Below are 13,678 nucleotides of genomic sequence, written 5' to 3' on the forward strand. Positions count from 1 at the left end.
CTAACATCACAAGGATGTAAGAATAAGGTAGAAGCTTGGTATCAAATAAAAGCACTAGACCAGGAATTAAATGGCTATTACTTTGGACACTGGTTTCTTCACTTGTAAACTTGGGAATTTGTGTTAGTTCTCTAAGACCTTTTCCAGCTGAGAATACTCTAATTCTCTTTGTAAAGACATCCCCAAAATGCTAAAGGCAATGTACTGGAATTGAGGGAAAAAATGTTTGGATAGTAATCCAGAATCATTCATATAAATGATGTGAAAACTAAAGCTTTACTTTCAATAAATTGTGTATATCAGAAATTTTGGAAATTTACATTTTGATTCTATACTGAGCAATAGAATTCTCTAATCATCACCTCAACAAGAAAATAAACTTTCAGGTTGTGTTTTGCATCCTGACCCAGTACACAAACCACATAACACACCACTTAATTTCTGAAGTAAGTTTTTCCTTACAACACAGAAAACATTCTATTTTTTGTTCTGTTTCATTTTTAAAATGTTGGTTTCAATCTACTGAGCTAGAAGATCTCTACTGACCCTTTGACTCCAGGAGAATACACTTAGACTTTTTTATAGTTGCTCCAGAGCAAAGCTTACCAATCACTTCATTGTTAAATGTTGAAATTGGGAAATTTTCTGAATAAATCTTATTTGGAACTTTTGTAGAATGTCAATAGTTAATACCTACACTAATACTTTATACTTTATATACTCTTATTACTTATTTTTAAAAATATTCTTAAAAAAGAATCTGGACACCTAGGGGGCTCAGTAGGTTAAGTGTCTGCCTCTTGATTTCAGCTCTGGTCATGATCTCAGGGTTGTGAGATCAAACCCCATGTTGGGCTCACGCACTGGGCATCGAGCCTGCTAAAGATTCTCTCTCCCTCTCTCTCTGCCCCCCTTCTCTGATCATCATCATATTTTTTTCTTGTAATAATTATGTAATATAAAGAAAATGGAGTGAATTTTTTTCACCAAGGTCTATGTAGCTCTATATGGCTGCCCTTAAATCCTCTCCTGTTTATTCTAGTGTACAAGGCATATGACAGCGTCTCTTTGCAACTCTAATCTCTGAGCCCTACTCCCTAGAAGGGAATTTCTTCTCTATTTTTCCAGAGAACTTCTGTGAGTAAGTGCACATCTTTTTTTTTTTTTTAAACCAAATTAATACTATGCACACCATTATGTATCTACCTCATTTTTTTTTTTTAAAGATCTTATTTATTCATGAGAGACAGAGAGAAAGAGAGAGGCAGAGACACAGGCAGGGGGAGAAACAGGCTCCATGCAGGGAGCCTGACATGAGACTCGATCCTGGGTCTCCAGGATCATACCCTGAACTGAAGGTGGCACTAAACTGCTGAGCCACCCGAGCTGCCCTACCTCATTCTTTTTAATGGGTGTATACTTCATTGTATGGACGAATGAATGAATTTATTCATTCATCCATTGATAGATATCCAGATTATCTCCAAATTGTTCCCTTTCTCCCCTATCAGATATACTTAATCAGTCCTCCTACATCCTAATTGGGGTAGAACCCAAGTGCTGAAATGATGATAGTGCTGTGCAGAAATAGAAAAACCCCTTACCAACTACTTCTCTGGCTAGAACACTAAGGGTAGGCCCCACTGTCCCAGCCATTCATGAGTGGGTAAGAACTGCCCTGGGAGTCATTTTTCAGCAGATTTTTTTTTTAAAGATTATATTTATTTATTCATGAGAGACACAGAGAGAGAGAGAGAGAGAGAGAGAGAGAGAGAGAGGGAGGCAGAGACCCAGGCAGAGAGAGAAGCAGGCTCCATGCAGGGAGCCCTAAGTGGGACTCGATCCCAGGTCTCCAGGATCACGCCCTGGGCTGAAGGCGGTGCTAAACAGCTGAGCCATTTTTCAGCAGATTAATGAAATTAACATTGGGTTCAAAGTCTGGTAACTTGAGTGTAAGATTGTGGGCAATTCATTTAGCCTCCTTAGTCCTTAGTTTTGCCCTTTATAAAATGAGAGGTTAAAATAGAGGAGTTTTAATACCTGTTCCAACTATAGTATTTACCTGTATTTTTGTAAGAGTATTGATTTAAGCTATATAACCCAATTTATATTAAGTTTCTGTTGTTTAAATTGAAAACATCTTTTGTGTATATTGTGTGATGTGTAATTTATTTGACCTACCATATGGGCTAATCTATTTTAAAGTATAAGAATGTAAAAAAGATAAGTTGAATGTTATAATTTATATAAACTCTCCTTTTCTAAAAAGTCTGTTTCAAAAGTATACAACCCATTCCAGAAAAAAGCAGATCCTTTTATCAAGCTTGAATACTTGAGAAGATTCTGAGTGAGGTGATGTTTGTTTTTAAAATGGATCCTTGTAATTTTCGATGAATCCAGCCATTCAAGGCTAATCCTCAGGGCTTTGAAACTTGGCATCAGCCTCCTTGTTTAAATTGTTTTCATATTCTAGTCCTCTAATCCATCTCCTTGTTTCATTGAATGCTAAAACTGATATTGCTTGACATAGCTAAAGTTGTCTGATTTGGTGCTGAGGAAGCAGCTTAGAGGTGAACTGTACACTATTATCCTGCCAGCAAAGTTATCAAGTTACACAGTAAAGTTATAAAGTAACAGAAGCAGGAATTTTTGCTGCATCACACATAAGATGTTTAGGATCTCCTGTTTCCCAGATTTTTTTTGCAGTTCTGTCAAAGGACAGCTGTCCTGAAAGCAAAATGGTAAAGCACTTCATTGTTCGATTTGTATAATAACAAGAAGATAAAAAGATACTTTCTCAGCCTGGAGGTAGGGGAGTCTCTGTGTGTTCATCTGCTGGTTTAGCCTAGCTTCTTGTTAGAAAACTTGATATACCTTGAATAAGTATGCTTCTCTAAAACCTAAAATGTAATTTATTATCAAAGCAACGCTGCATTATTACGACCTGTTTTCTGTGTTAATTTCCGTATCAGTTGGTTGAGATATGATTCAGTTTAGCAAAATGTATTGAGGACCATCTAGGAGCCAAGCACAGCATTAAGCAGGGTGAGTATCTAAATGACAGAGACTGTCTCACTGGGATCTATCAAAATGATAACTCTTATTTCTTCCATTGTTAGAATTTTCTAATATCCACTGGTAGGTGGAACTGGGCAGAAAAAGTTCTTCAAATTTTGAGTCTGTGAAAATAGATAAAAACAAGGTATATGTTAAGTATTTAAAAAGGTTTTAATGTGTTGTTAGGACAGTGTCAATTACTGTGGAGGTCCAATCTTATGTGTGTGGATCTGCTAGTGACATCAATGTCGCACTAATCAGATTCTAAATAAAAGTCGTGGTGGTTAGATTAATTGAGCCTTAATTTTTGCCTTGTTAATAAAAATCTGTTACAATTATTGTACCTCATATATTATGACTTAATCTATTGCATGTCTGACCCTAATCTTTGAGAATGGTCACACTATGTTTTGATGACACATCCTGATATCTCCTTTGTCAAGTTACTCCATCCATTGTGACATTTACGACTAAGGAAATTCTCTATAGTTAGAAATATACAGGATACTGCTGTCTACAGGATGTTGAACAGCTTTGTCTAAAACATTTGCAGTCATTTTAGAAAAACAATCCTATGATAGCAGAATCAGTCTAATAGATTATAGTTTGAGCTGAAGCAGAAAGCTATTTTGTGTGTGTGTGTGTGTAAAGAGAGAAAAAAAAAAAGTCTAATCATTACTTTGCTTCGTTATGCAATCGTAGAAGGAACTGATGTTTCTTCTTTGGAGCCCAGCTTTTGGCTGGACTCCTGTGACACACAGTGGGAATTCACTTCCTATCAGGAAACGCTGTTTTTCAATGTATTATCTTGTTGAGACAACCACAGTGAACAATAGGCTATTAATGTATTAGAACAACAAGTGTCATAACCAAGCCAATATTTGCTTTGTTTTGAGTGTTACCCTAAAAAAAAAATCTTTGGCCAGGCTTGAGAATACATTTGGCCATCAGTAACTGCTGGGCATAAATATCATGACAATTAAAAAGAACAAAGAAGAAAACAATGTGTTAATAACATGATGAACTTTTTGCAGGTTTACTCACATCTTGTGCAGAGAGACAAGAATAAATTAAATGGTTTCAAATACATCTTTCAGATACTAAAAAATGTCCACTTAAAGGCCTGTTTTGAGTTCTGGAAGCTACACCAAGAAGCTGGAACAGAGAAAAAAGCCTCAAACTCAGGTTCTCTTAGAAAATATCAAATGCTCTTATGAGATATATCACATTCAATTTTGGATATTTGTATTTAAAATAATAATCCTTATTTGAGGGCTGCCTACTTTTACAAGGCTATTTATTTCTTTAATGATTAGGAAGAAGAAAGCTCCATTCAGGGGATGGTCAGTTAATATCAAGTCACCACTATAATCATGTGATAAAAGTATAATAAAACTTCAGAGCTGGAAGGTAAACCTAGAGGTCCTGTGATCAAAACACCTCATTTTACACATGAAGCAAATCCGACCTTACTTTCATTTAGGCTTCCTTTACTGTCTTAACCCAAAAGTCTGTTTAACAGCCATTCTCAACAACTCTTGGATATTTTATTTTTCAATTGGCAGTTACCTGGTTTTTGTTGTTTGCTACCTTTCCATGTAGTAGTCATGTATTAGTTTTGTGATTAAACTGAAAACTCTTTAAAGACAGGACCTAGACCTGTGTTTTATATTTCTTTATAAAACCAACCAGCTTTACCAACCAGCTGAATTAGTGTTTGCTGTTTGATTGGATAAGTAAGGTTATTTTTTTTTAATTTTAAAATGACATTTTTGTACCTAGTCTCAAAACCCAAAAGTATAGATTTTAAAAAATTGTTCCTTTTATACCTTCACTCTTTTTTGTGATTACTTTTTAGTCAGCTTGACATTTATTTTACGTGCTGGTGAAATTCATTACCTCAACCATCTTGGATACCTGGCCATTCTGAACAAACCATGATTATTAGCTCAGTTTTCAAGGGTTGCTCTAAATTCTCCACACTGGTTTATTTTAAGACAAGTAGAGAATGGGATATTATGATTCAATAGCCCTACTCACCTCAGTTTAATAAATCCTTATTGCATAACTGTAAGTGGACAGTAAAGAAAGGAAAAAGATTTGACCCAATTACTGGGGCAGATAGACCTCAAATAATTTAAAGGCAAGACAGACTTTGAAAAAGTGTTTTGGGAGCAATACTGGTTGTGGCAGGGAGAGGGGGGTGGGGAGAAGGGTGGAGCTAATTCTGATGGAGGAGATTCTGGAAGCCATTATGGAAGGAGTTGGCTTTTGAATAAGACCTTGAAGTATGGATTAAGATTTGGATGGATGGAGATGAGAGGGAAAACAGTTTAAGTATATGAGAAATAAGGTGAGCAAAGCATCAATCAAGGAAATGGCTTTTGTTTGGGACAGTCATCATTTTCCTCTGAGTCTGTGAGGGATAAACTTGGAAGTCTCTTCCATTCTATTTTCAGAGCCTGAATTTTGGAAACCCCCAGGCTGATTCCTATATTTTTTAAAGGTAGGACTCCAAGTTGCTTTTTTCTTTCTTTGAGGGAAGGACTAAGAAAATTATGTTTTTGGAAAATTATAGTGAATATCTTTGTGCTTCTCAGTTTAACCATGAACCTCAAGAGTTGTAGTGTCCATACTACCTTTTAGATGTTTAAAATAACACTTTCTGGCACTTTACAACTCAATAGAACTCTTTCTTGACAATAGAGATCAAAAGTAGAAACAAAATATTTAACAAATTCTGGAGAGCTACTTAAGTTCCTAAGCTCCATGAAGATTGCTTTTTATTTGACAATAAAGTACTTGATGTAGGCTTTAAATCCAGCTAAATAGGCACTATAGAACTAAGCTGTGAGTCTAGTCTTTGTGAGCCTCACAAAACAAGAATCCTACTCCAAGCCTGAATTTAAAATATAGCAAGCAATTTAAGTGGACCCTTCAGGCATGTATGAGTGGATACAAAAAGCTGAGTCATAAAGTTTATTCTCTCTGGTGAATTACCATTAAAGCTTGAAAGAGCAGCAATCTCATTTTTTCAAAAAATAGTTAAATGGTTCAAAATTCTTTTTTAAAAAAAGATTTTATTTATTCATGAGAGACCGAGAGAGAGGGGGTGGGGGAGGAAGAGAGAGAGAGAAAGACCGGCAGAGACAGAGGCATAGGGAGAAGCAGGCTCCTCACGGAGCAGAGAGCCCAATGCAGGACTTGATCCCAGAACCCTGGGATCATGACCTGAGCTGAAGGCAGATGCTTAGCCAACTGAGCCACCCAGGCTCCCTAAATGGTTCTAAATTCTTATGAAAATACACACACAAAAATTGTTTTGTCTATTGTTAACACTGAATGCATAACTATAACCTACCTAAAATCAAGAAATTGGAGCTTCAGATATTAGGTGATTTTTTTTCATAAAAATTAGCATTTACTACATAATATGTAGTAGCCTCTAAAATTAGTTATTGCCAGAAATCTTTAGAGGAATTTTTTTAATGCAGTTTATATTTTAAATCTTTTCTTATATTTGGCAGATCATATGATCTACTTTCTCTGTATCCTATTCTACTCTAGTTAATGTGAAAAGTCTCAAAATAAATTGAAGGACACATTCTTTTTGGGACCTATTTCGTATGGAGACTTGAGGAGATAGGATTAGGTGTAATAATACCTTAAAGGTATTAGAACTTAATAGGACCTAAGTTCTAAAGATGCTATTCTTATTTTGTTTCTAATTAAGAATATTAGACAATGTCAGTATATATATCTTGGAACAGTTGTTCTTTGGGTTTATAAGTGTTTTGTCTCTGTTGTTATCCTTACAAAGGTATTCTTCATCCTTTTAAAATCTGTACTTCTGATGTCTTTGTTAAACTTTCTTCCGTGAATTAAATGATGCTTTCTCTTTTTCCCTGATTTTGACATTAGATGTTTTGGCTCATCTTTCAGATTTTCTTTTTATTAAGACTTCAAGTTCCAGCTGTGATTTAGAGACTTAAATTGTTGTCTCTGTCTTCCCATCATCTTCTGTCTCCTCATTGTCTCCATGTCAGAAAAGAATCTCAATCTCAGGGCACATGGGTGGCTCTGTGGCAGAGTGTCTGCCTTTGGATCAGGGTGTGATCCTGGGGTCCTGGGATCGAGTCCCACATCGGGCTCCCTGCAGGGAGCCTGCTTCTCCCTCTGCCTAGGTCTCTGCCTTACTCTCTCTCATATGAATAAATAAATAAAATCTTAAAAAAAAATCAATCTCCTTTCTCATATAAATTATCATAAAATATCAAAATTTATGCATACATTTTCAAGGTTCTTATTCATATCAACTAAGCCTACTTTTCAAGGCTAAATTTTACTTTATACGTGGTCAGAGCCTAGACCTCTTTAAATAATAATAAATGACCAACACAGTTCTAGATGAAACAGTGGGGCATATATAATCTAGATACTAGGTTTCAAAGAACTCACCCACCAGTACTACTTCTTCCTAAAGCTTACTATTATAGTTGTAGTAAACTACAACTTGTAAATTACACTTGGTAGAAGATTAAATTTGCTGAATGATCAGGAAATTTTGCTTGTTTATTATTGACTTAATAATCCCCGAGTGTCAGATCCTATATCACGTTTTAATGTTCAAGTAAATTTCATTGTAAGAAAAATCTAGTCTATGAAAAAAAAATTTTACCAAAGAGTTCACATTAGAGGTAGGGACTTAGATGATGTTCATTTAGTTGGTTCCCTTAAGAGGTGGAGGCTGGGGTAGGGCAAGAGTTGGAAACATTTGCTAAAGGATCTTCACAGGTATAAAATTCAAATGACTCAAAATTTAAAAACATCAATAGGGATTAGGGAGAGGAATGGTGGAAGGTAGATAACAATATAGGACAATGGTTAAGAACAGAAATCCTAGAGCCTGTCTCCTTAAATTTATATCTCAGCTAACACTTACTCTGTGTGACCTTGGATAGGCAACTTCTCTGTCCTGTTTCTTTGTAAAATTAGTATCATAATGGCACCTACCTTTCTATGGTTATTTCTAAAGGATTAAAAGAGTTCAAACATGCTATATTCTTGAAACCATGTTAGACAACATTAGATGGTCAGAAAATGTTGACTACTGACTATTATCCCTTTCTTCAACATAAAAACATTTTCATCAAAAATTGCATTTTTAAAAATTCTGATGTAATTTCTTTTTCTTTTTTTTTTTTTTTTTTAAGATTTTATTTATTCATGAGAGACACAGAGAGAGAGAGAGAGGCAGAGACACACAGTCAGAGGGAGAAGCAGACTCCATGCAGGGAGCCCGACATGGGACTGGATCCTGGGTCTCCAGGATCAGGCCCCGGGCTGAAGGTGGCGCCAATTTCTTTAATGAAAAAACAAACAAGCTAAATTACAAGCTAAAACAAACAAGCTAAAGGATGGTTTAAGGAATGGAGTTGCAGTGGCTGAACACGCCTGACAAGGATTTGGAATATAGGCAGATCCTTGAGGACCGGACAGACCCCTACCTAGCAACAGGCAATAGGGAAGAAGCCAGGTGTGTGGACTGTCGGTAAGAGGGAAGTTCAACAGTAGGTGTCGAACGCTGAGACATGGGCAGACCATAGAGACAGGGTATTTCAGTAATTGCAGAAGGCTAGATGGGGACCGAGTACCAGGGAGCTCTGCATGGCATCAGAAATCCCTTATAAGCCAGGTGACCTCCAGAAACCGTGGAAACTGATAAAAAGGTCTAAGACTCAGACCTGGGTATCAGGTTCAGGTATAGACTTTCAATTTTGAAAGTATTTAGAGTTACCTGACAGAGAAACAAAGGGATTTTAGGCTGCTTTATAGTGAGTGGAGAGTCTGAGAGACCAACAGAGTTTCATCATTGAGAATTAGATAAAAGTATTGCAAGTCAGACAACAGAGTGGAAAGCAGTAGCAAGACTAACTTGATGTTGAGCTGCTTAACTAGTTTTACTTTTTTCATAATCCTAGGGATCCAGAGCCTGTGGCATGATGTTGAAACAGCAGGTTAGGGTTTGGTGGTCCCTAATGTGGGGAGATGGGCAGAAATACTGCATATGTCTATGTATGGCAAGAAACCTGCTAACCTGAGCAAGTGACTTTTTAGATCCATCCTTGGCTAAATGAAAAAACATTCCATTAGACTGTAATATTTTATAGTTAGATAATTGCTTTAACACTGTTTCAGCTATGCTAGAAGTAGTAGAGCCAACTTCATCTTTAATTTGTGGGCAGCATTCATTGTGAATCTTCATGGAGTATTACAAAGAAATTTCTTTTTTTTTTTTTTTTAAATATTTTTATTTATTTATGATAGTCACAGAGAGAGAGAGAGAGAGGCAGAGACACAGGCAGAGGGAGAAGCAGGCTCCATGCCAGGAACCTGACGTGGGATTCGATCCCGGGTCTCCAGGATCGCGCCCCGGGCCAAAGGCAGGCGCTAAACCGCTGCGCCACCCAGGGATCCCTACAAAGAAATTTCTGATCAGCTTTTGATGTGACAAGAATATTGGTATCTTCTTGAGATTTTTCTTGGAAACCTTGTTTCTCAGTCAAAAATTATAGTTTGCAAAAGTCCTGCCACTGTGGAAGATATCTATGTTCCATTGCCCTTACATATATCAGTGATGTCTGTTATTTCTAAAGAGCTAACTTGGATTCTGCAGAGGTGTGCCATCTGTCCACATCGTTATCTACATTGTTATGATGGTAAAATGCCTCGTAAAAATCAGTATTATCAGGATGGAAATTCCATTGGAATAGCATATTTGTTTCCTAGAACTACCATTAAAAAGGTACCACAAAACGAGTGGCTGAAAACAACAGAAATTTATTCTCCAATAGTTCTTGAGGCCAGAAGTCCAAAATCAGGGTGTCAGCCAGCTTGGTTTCTTCTGGGGGCCCTGAGGGAAATCTGTTTTATGCCTCTCCTAGCTTTTGGTGCCAGCAGTCCTTTGGTGTTCGCTGGCTTTATCTCTGCCTCCATCATCACATAGCTTTTTGCCCCATGTGTCTCCTCTGTCTGTGGCCACATCTCTCGACTTTATTTTTTATTTATTTATTTTTTTAAATGTATTTATTCATGATAGTCACAGAGAGAGAGAGAGAGAGAGAGAGAGAGGCAGAGACACAGGCAGAGGGAGAAGCAGGCTCCATGCACAGGGAGCCCGATGTGGGATTTGATCCTGGGTCTCCAGGATCGCGCCCTGGGCCAAAGGCAGGTGCCAAACCGCTGCGCCACCCAGGGATCCCTCTCTCAACTTTATAAAGACACACTAGTCATTGGGCTTAGGGCCTGCCCTAATCCAATATGAATTCATCTTAATTTGATAACAAACGCCCTATTTTCAAATAAAATCATATTTTGAAGTAATGACATGAATTTGAGGGACATTGTCCAACCCAGTACAGTATGTAAAATCAAAGTTTAGATCTAAAGGATGATTCATTTGAAAAAACTAGTATCACAAAAAGATTTTTTTACGAAAGCAGATTTCTGAGGTTGATGAACATCTCTTTTCATGGACTGCCTCTTATTACAGTGATCACATTTCTAAAACGGCAGGTTATGACCAAGTATTTTTGAAAGTGGTTTTCAAGTACTATTACCTGTGCTTAATAAATTTCATTTTCATGGCTCACTGTTAGACTTTCCATAGAAAGAAAACAGATGGAGTTGTGATGATCTTGAAATCCTTACTAGCCAAAATCTGAAGGTGGGAACTCCTTCAAATCAGACTTTCTTGCAGTCACAATGTATTGATTTACCTACAGCTTTTAGATTGATTTTTTTTCAACTGTATTTTATATGTTATAACCATAAAACCTAAATTTCTTTTTTTTTTTTTTTTAACTAAAATTCTTTAGCTGGAATACCTAAAATAGCAGATCAGAATGAACTCTTGGGACATACTCAAACGCTGTGTTCTTTAACTTTTTATATGTTTCTTTTCCCTTCAGTTTTTACTATAAAGAATTTTGCCTTTTGTGTATGTGCTCTTCCAGGCTCTCTCCTGTTTCTCTGGTCACAGTGACCTCATTAGGAGCAGACCGTTAGAAGTTTCATCAACAGTAACAAATCCGTTTTTAGATTGGACTTTTGAGTGAATGTTTTATTTTGCAAACTCCACTCATTTTTAATAATAAGCTTTGTAGGATTGTTTGCATTTCTTCAGAATGAGGAACTAGAATTTCTTGAGTTCAGAATCCTTGAGAAATAAGTAGATGTAAGCCTGGAATTTGGGGGAGTTAAGTTTTCCATATTGCTTGTACTCTGATATTCATTTTTGGAAAGTTTCCTGAGGTTTTTAGATAGAGGTACAGTATTAGGTAAGAGTGAATTTGACCTCAAATATTGTTCTCAAGAAAATGTCAAAAGCAGGGGCTTTAAACTTTTCAAGCTCGCTGCTGCACAAATATAATCTTGAGCTCATGAAGTATGTGAGAGTTGATGTTTCTTTAAAAAAGCAAAACAAAACAAAAACTGTTTGCCCAGAAGGACTACTATATAGTAAAGAGCCAAAGGTTTAAAGTATCTCCAGAAATTGAGCAATGAATCTTTTTTTTTTAAATCACAATCTCCACTAATTCCACTTTTTAAAACCTCTCATTTATCATGAGCTGTCAAGTTCTGGAGAGTTTCCTGGATCTCAGTTTTAAAAATTTCACTGATACCAGGGGATTCAATAACAGAAACTAAATGTCTGAGAGGCACATTCAAGTAATCAATCCACTAGTCTCTGTCAACTTTCTCTTAGGAGAAGAAAAAAAATCCTTTTGTTTTTTTCCCAATCATTTCGAAAAGCTCCATGTTGAAGACAAACGATGACTGTGGGAATATATACAGAACATTCATCAAATTTTGTAGAAAAGGTAAAGACACCAACGCCATCTGTTTTTGGATTCTGCAAGATACTTGAGGGATTGCCTCTCTGTGGTTGATTGTTTTACTTACCATTTTTAGGCTATATATTTATTTATTTAAAAATCAATTTCATATTTGTTTTTCCAAATGATTCATGTTGGGAACAATTTGAGCTAAATCTAGATAATGATTGGCTTTGGACTTTCAAGAAAATACATTTCATCTGAACTTTCTGTATGTATCTTCAAGTTTGTAACTCTGCCCCTTGCATAGCCATTGTATTTTGTAAATTTGATCTCTTTATAATGAAAAGTTTCTTTTCAAGTTACTAATAAATGTTACTTACAGTCTTGCCAATGTCTAAGCAAGTAACTGCCCTTCTTCTCCCCAATCCCTGCTCTTCAAATATGGGAGTCCAACACACTGTTCCTTGCAACAGGTAATGCTGATAATAAAATATTGTTCATCAGGTTTGGTACTTTAGTGACAAAGAGGTTTGGTCTGTCTTATGCTTTGTCCAACAGCTGAGTGAATACTTTTAGTCTTTGGATCACCCTGCTGAATTTTGACCTGGCAAGCATCTGTTCAAAATTTTTGTACTTGATTTATATTATTTAAAATGTAACTATAGGGCAGCCTGGGTGGCTCAGCGGTTTAGCGCCACCTTCAGCCCAGGGTCTGATTCTGGAGACCCGGGATCGAGTCCCATGTCAGGCTTCCTGCATGGAGCCTGTTTCTCCCTCTTCCTGTGTCTCTGCCTCTCTCTCTCTCTCTCTCTCTCTGTGTACCTCTCATGAATGAATGAATGAATGAATGAATGAATAAATAAATAAATAAATAAATAAATCTTAAAAAAATAAAATGTAACTATTATTATGTTCCAGTTGTACAAACAACTCGATGTATTTTTCATGTTTGCTAAAATATTTTATGTTGATTAGCAATGTATACTTTTTCTTTATAAAGCAAATTTTGAAACAAAATCATTCTCATAACTATGCCCTTCAATGACAGTTTTCTTTTATCTGTTTTTTGGTCTTTTGGGTTGGTTTTTATTTATTTATTTATTTATTTTTATGAATACTGAGCCAGCTATCAAATTCCATTAGGCAGAAGACATTTAGCAACATGATGGGGTGTTGTTACCATTACCAGTTTATTTTGTTATTGTTTGTTGGTTTTTTCCTTGACTTTAAGTTTCAATTTCGGGGCTAAGGCTTAGGTTAATAGTATCTTTTACTAATCAACTGTAGAGTCATTGTTTCCTGACTTTTAAATTGAACTTTAGAATTTATCATTTTATTGTAAAGATATCCTCATCAGAAGTCATTTGAAAAGATTCTGGCACTAGACCAGAATGTAAAAGTTGTTAAATTTATACAAATTTGACAGCCACACAAGGCTTTTTAATCTTTCTTCTTTCAGAACACTTACCATTTCTATTTTGGTGGTAAATATTGTGATCCTGTAATGTATTTCCAGGCACCACAATAAAGGCTGTAATTAAGGTTGTAATAGTTGTATATACTGTTAGGAAATAACAGTCTTTTGAGCCATTCCATCTTTTTTTGTCAACTCTTTCATACCTATTAAGATCTGTAACCATGAATAATTCTACATTTGGTAAAGAACATTTGGTAATCTGAGGCATATTATTAAACGTCAGTTTTCTTATCTGTGACGTCAGTTTTCTTATACTACTAACATAATCTTTTTCTGAAAGTTCATTTGTTTCATTATAAATAGA

At 36.1% G+C, this 13,678-nt stretch overlaps 1 protein-coding gene across 9 annotated transcripts in view; it reads left to right on the forward strand.

Annotated features, from left to right (window-relative positions):
• The window catches only part of ADD3 (adducin 3), a 124,913-nt gene that overhangs the window by 73,894 nt on the left and 37,341 nt on the right, over positions 1 to 13,678 (forward strand). The window contains exon 1 of one of the 9 annotated variants that reach the window (XM_038578759.1): positions 2,663 to 2,741. The exons of 7 other annotated variants lie outside the window; for them this stretch is intronic. The gene's annotated coding sequence lies outside the window, so the exon portion shown is untranslated. Of the gene's footprint in view, positions 1 to 2,662; positions 2,809 to 13,678 lie in introns of those variants that run through there. One more of the 9 variants, XM_038578755.1, reaches the window with a different exon arrangement.

The sequence above is a fragment of the Canis lupus genome, chromosome 28 (genome assembly GCF_011100685.1).
Source record: "Canis lupus familiaris isolate Mischka breed German Shepherd chromosome 28, alternate assembly UU_Cfam_GSD_1.0, whole genome shotgun sequence".
In the NCBI taxonomy this organism is placed as follows: Eukaryota; Metazoa; Chordata; class Mammalia; order Carnivora; family Canidae; genus Canis; species Canis lupus.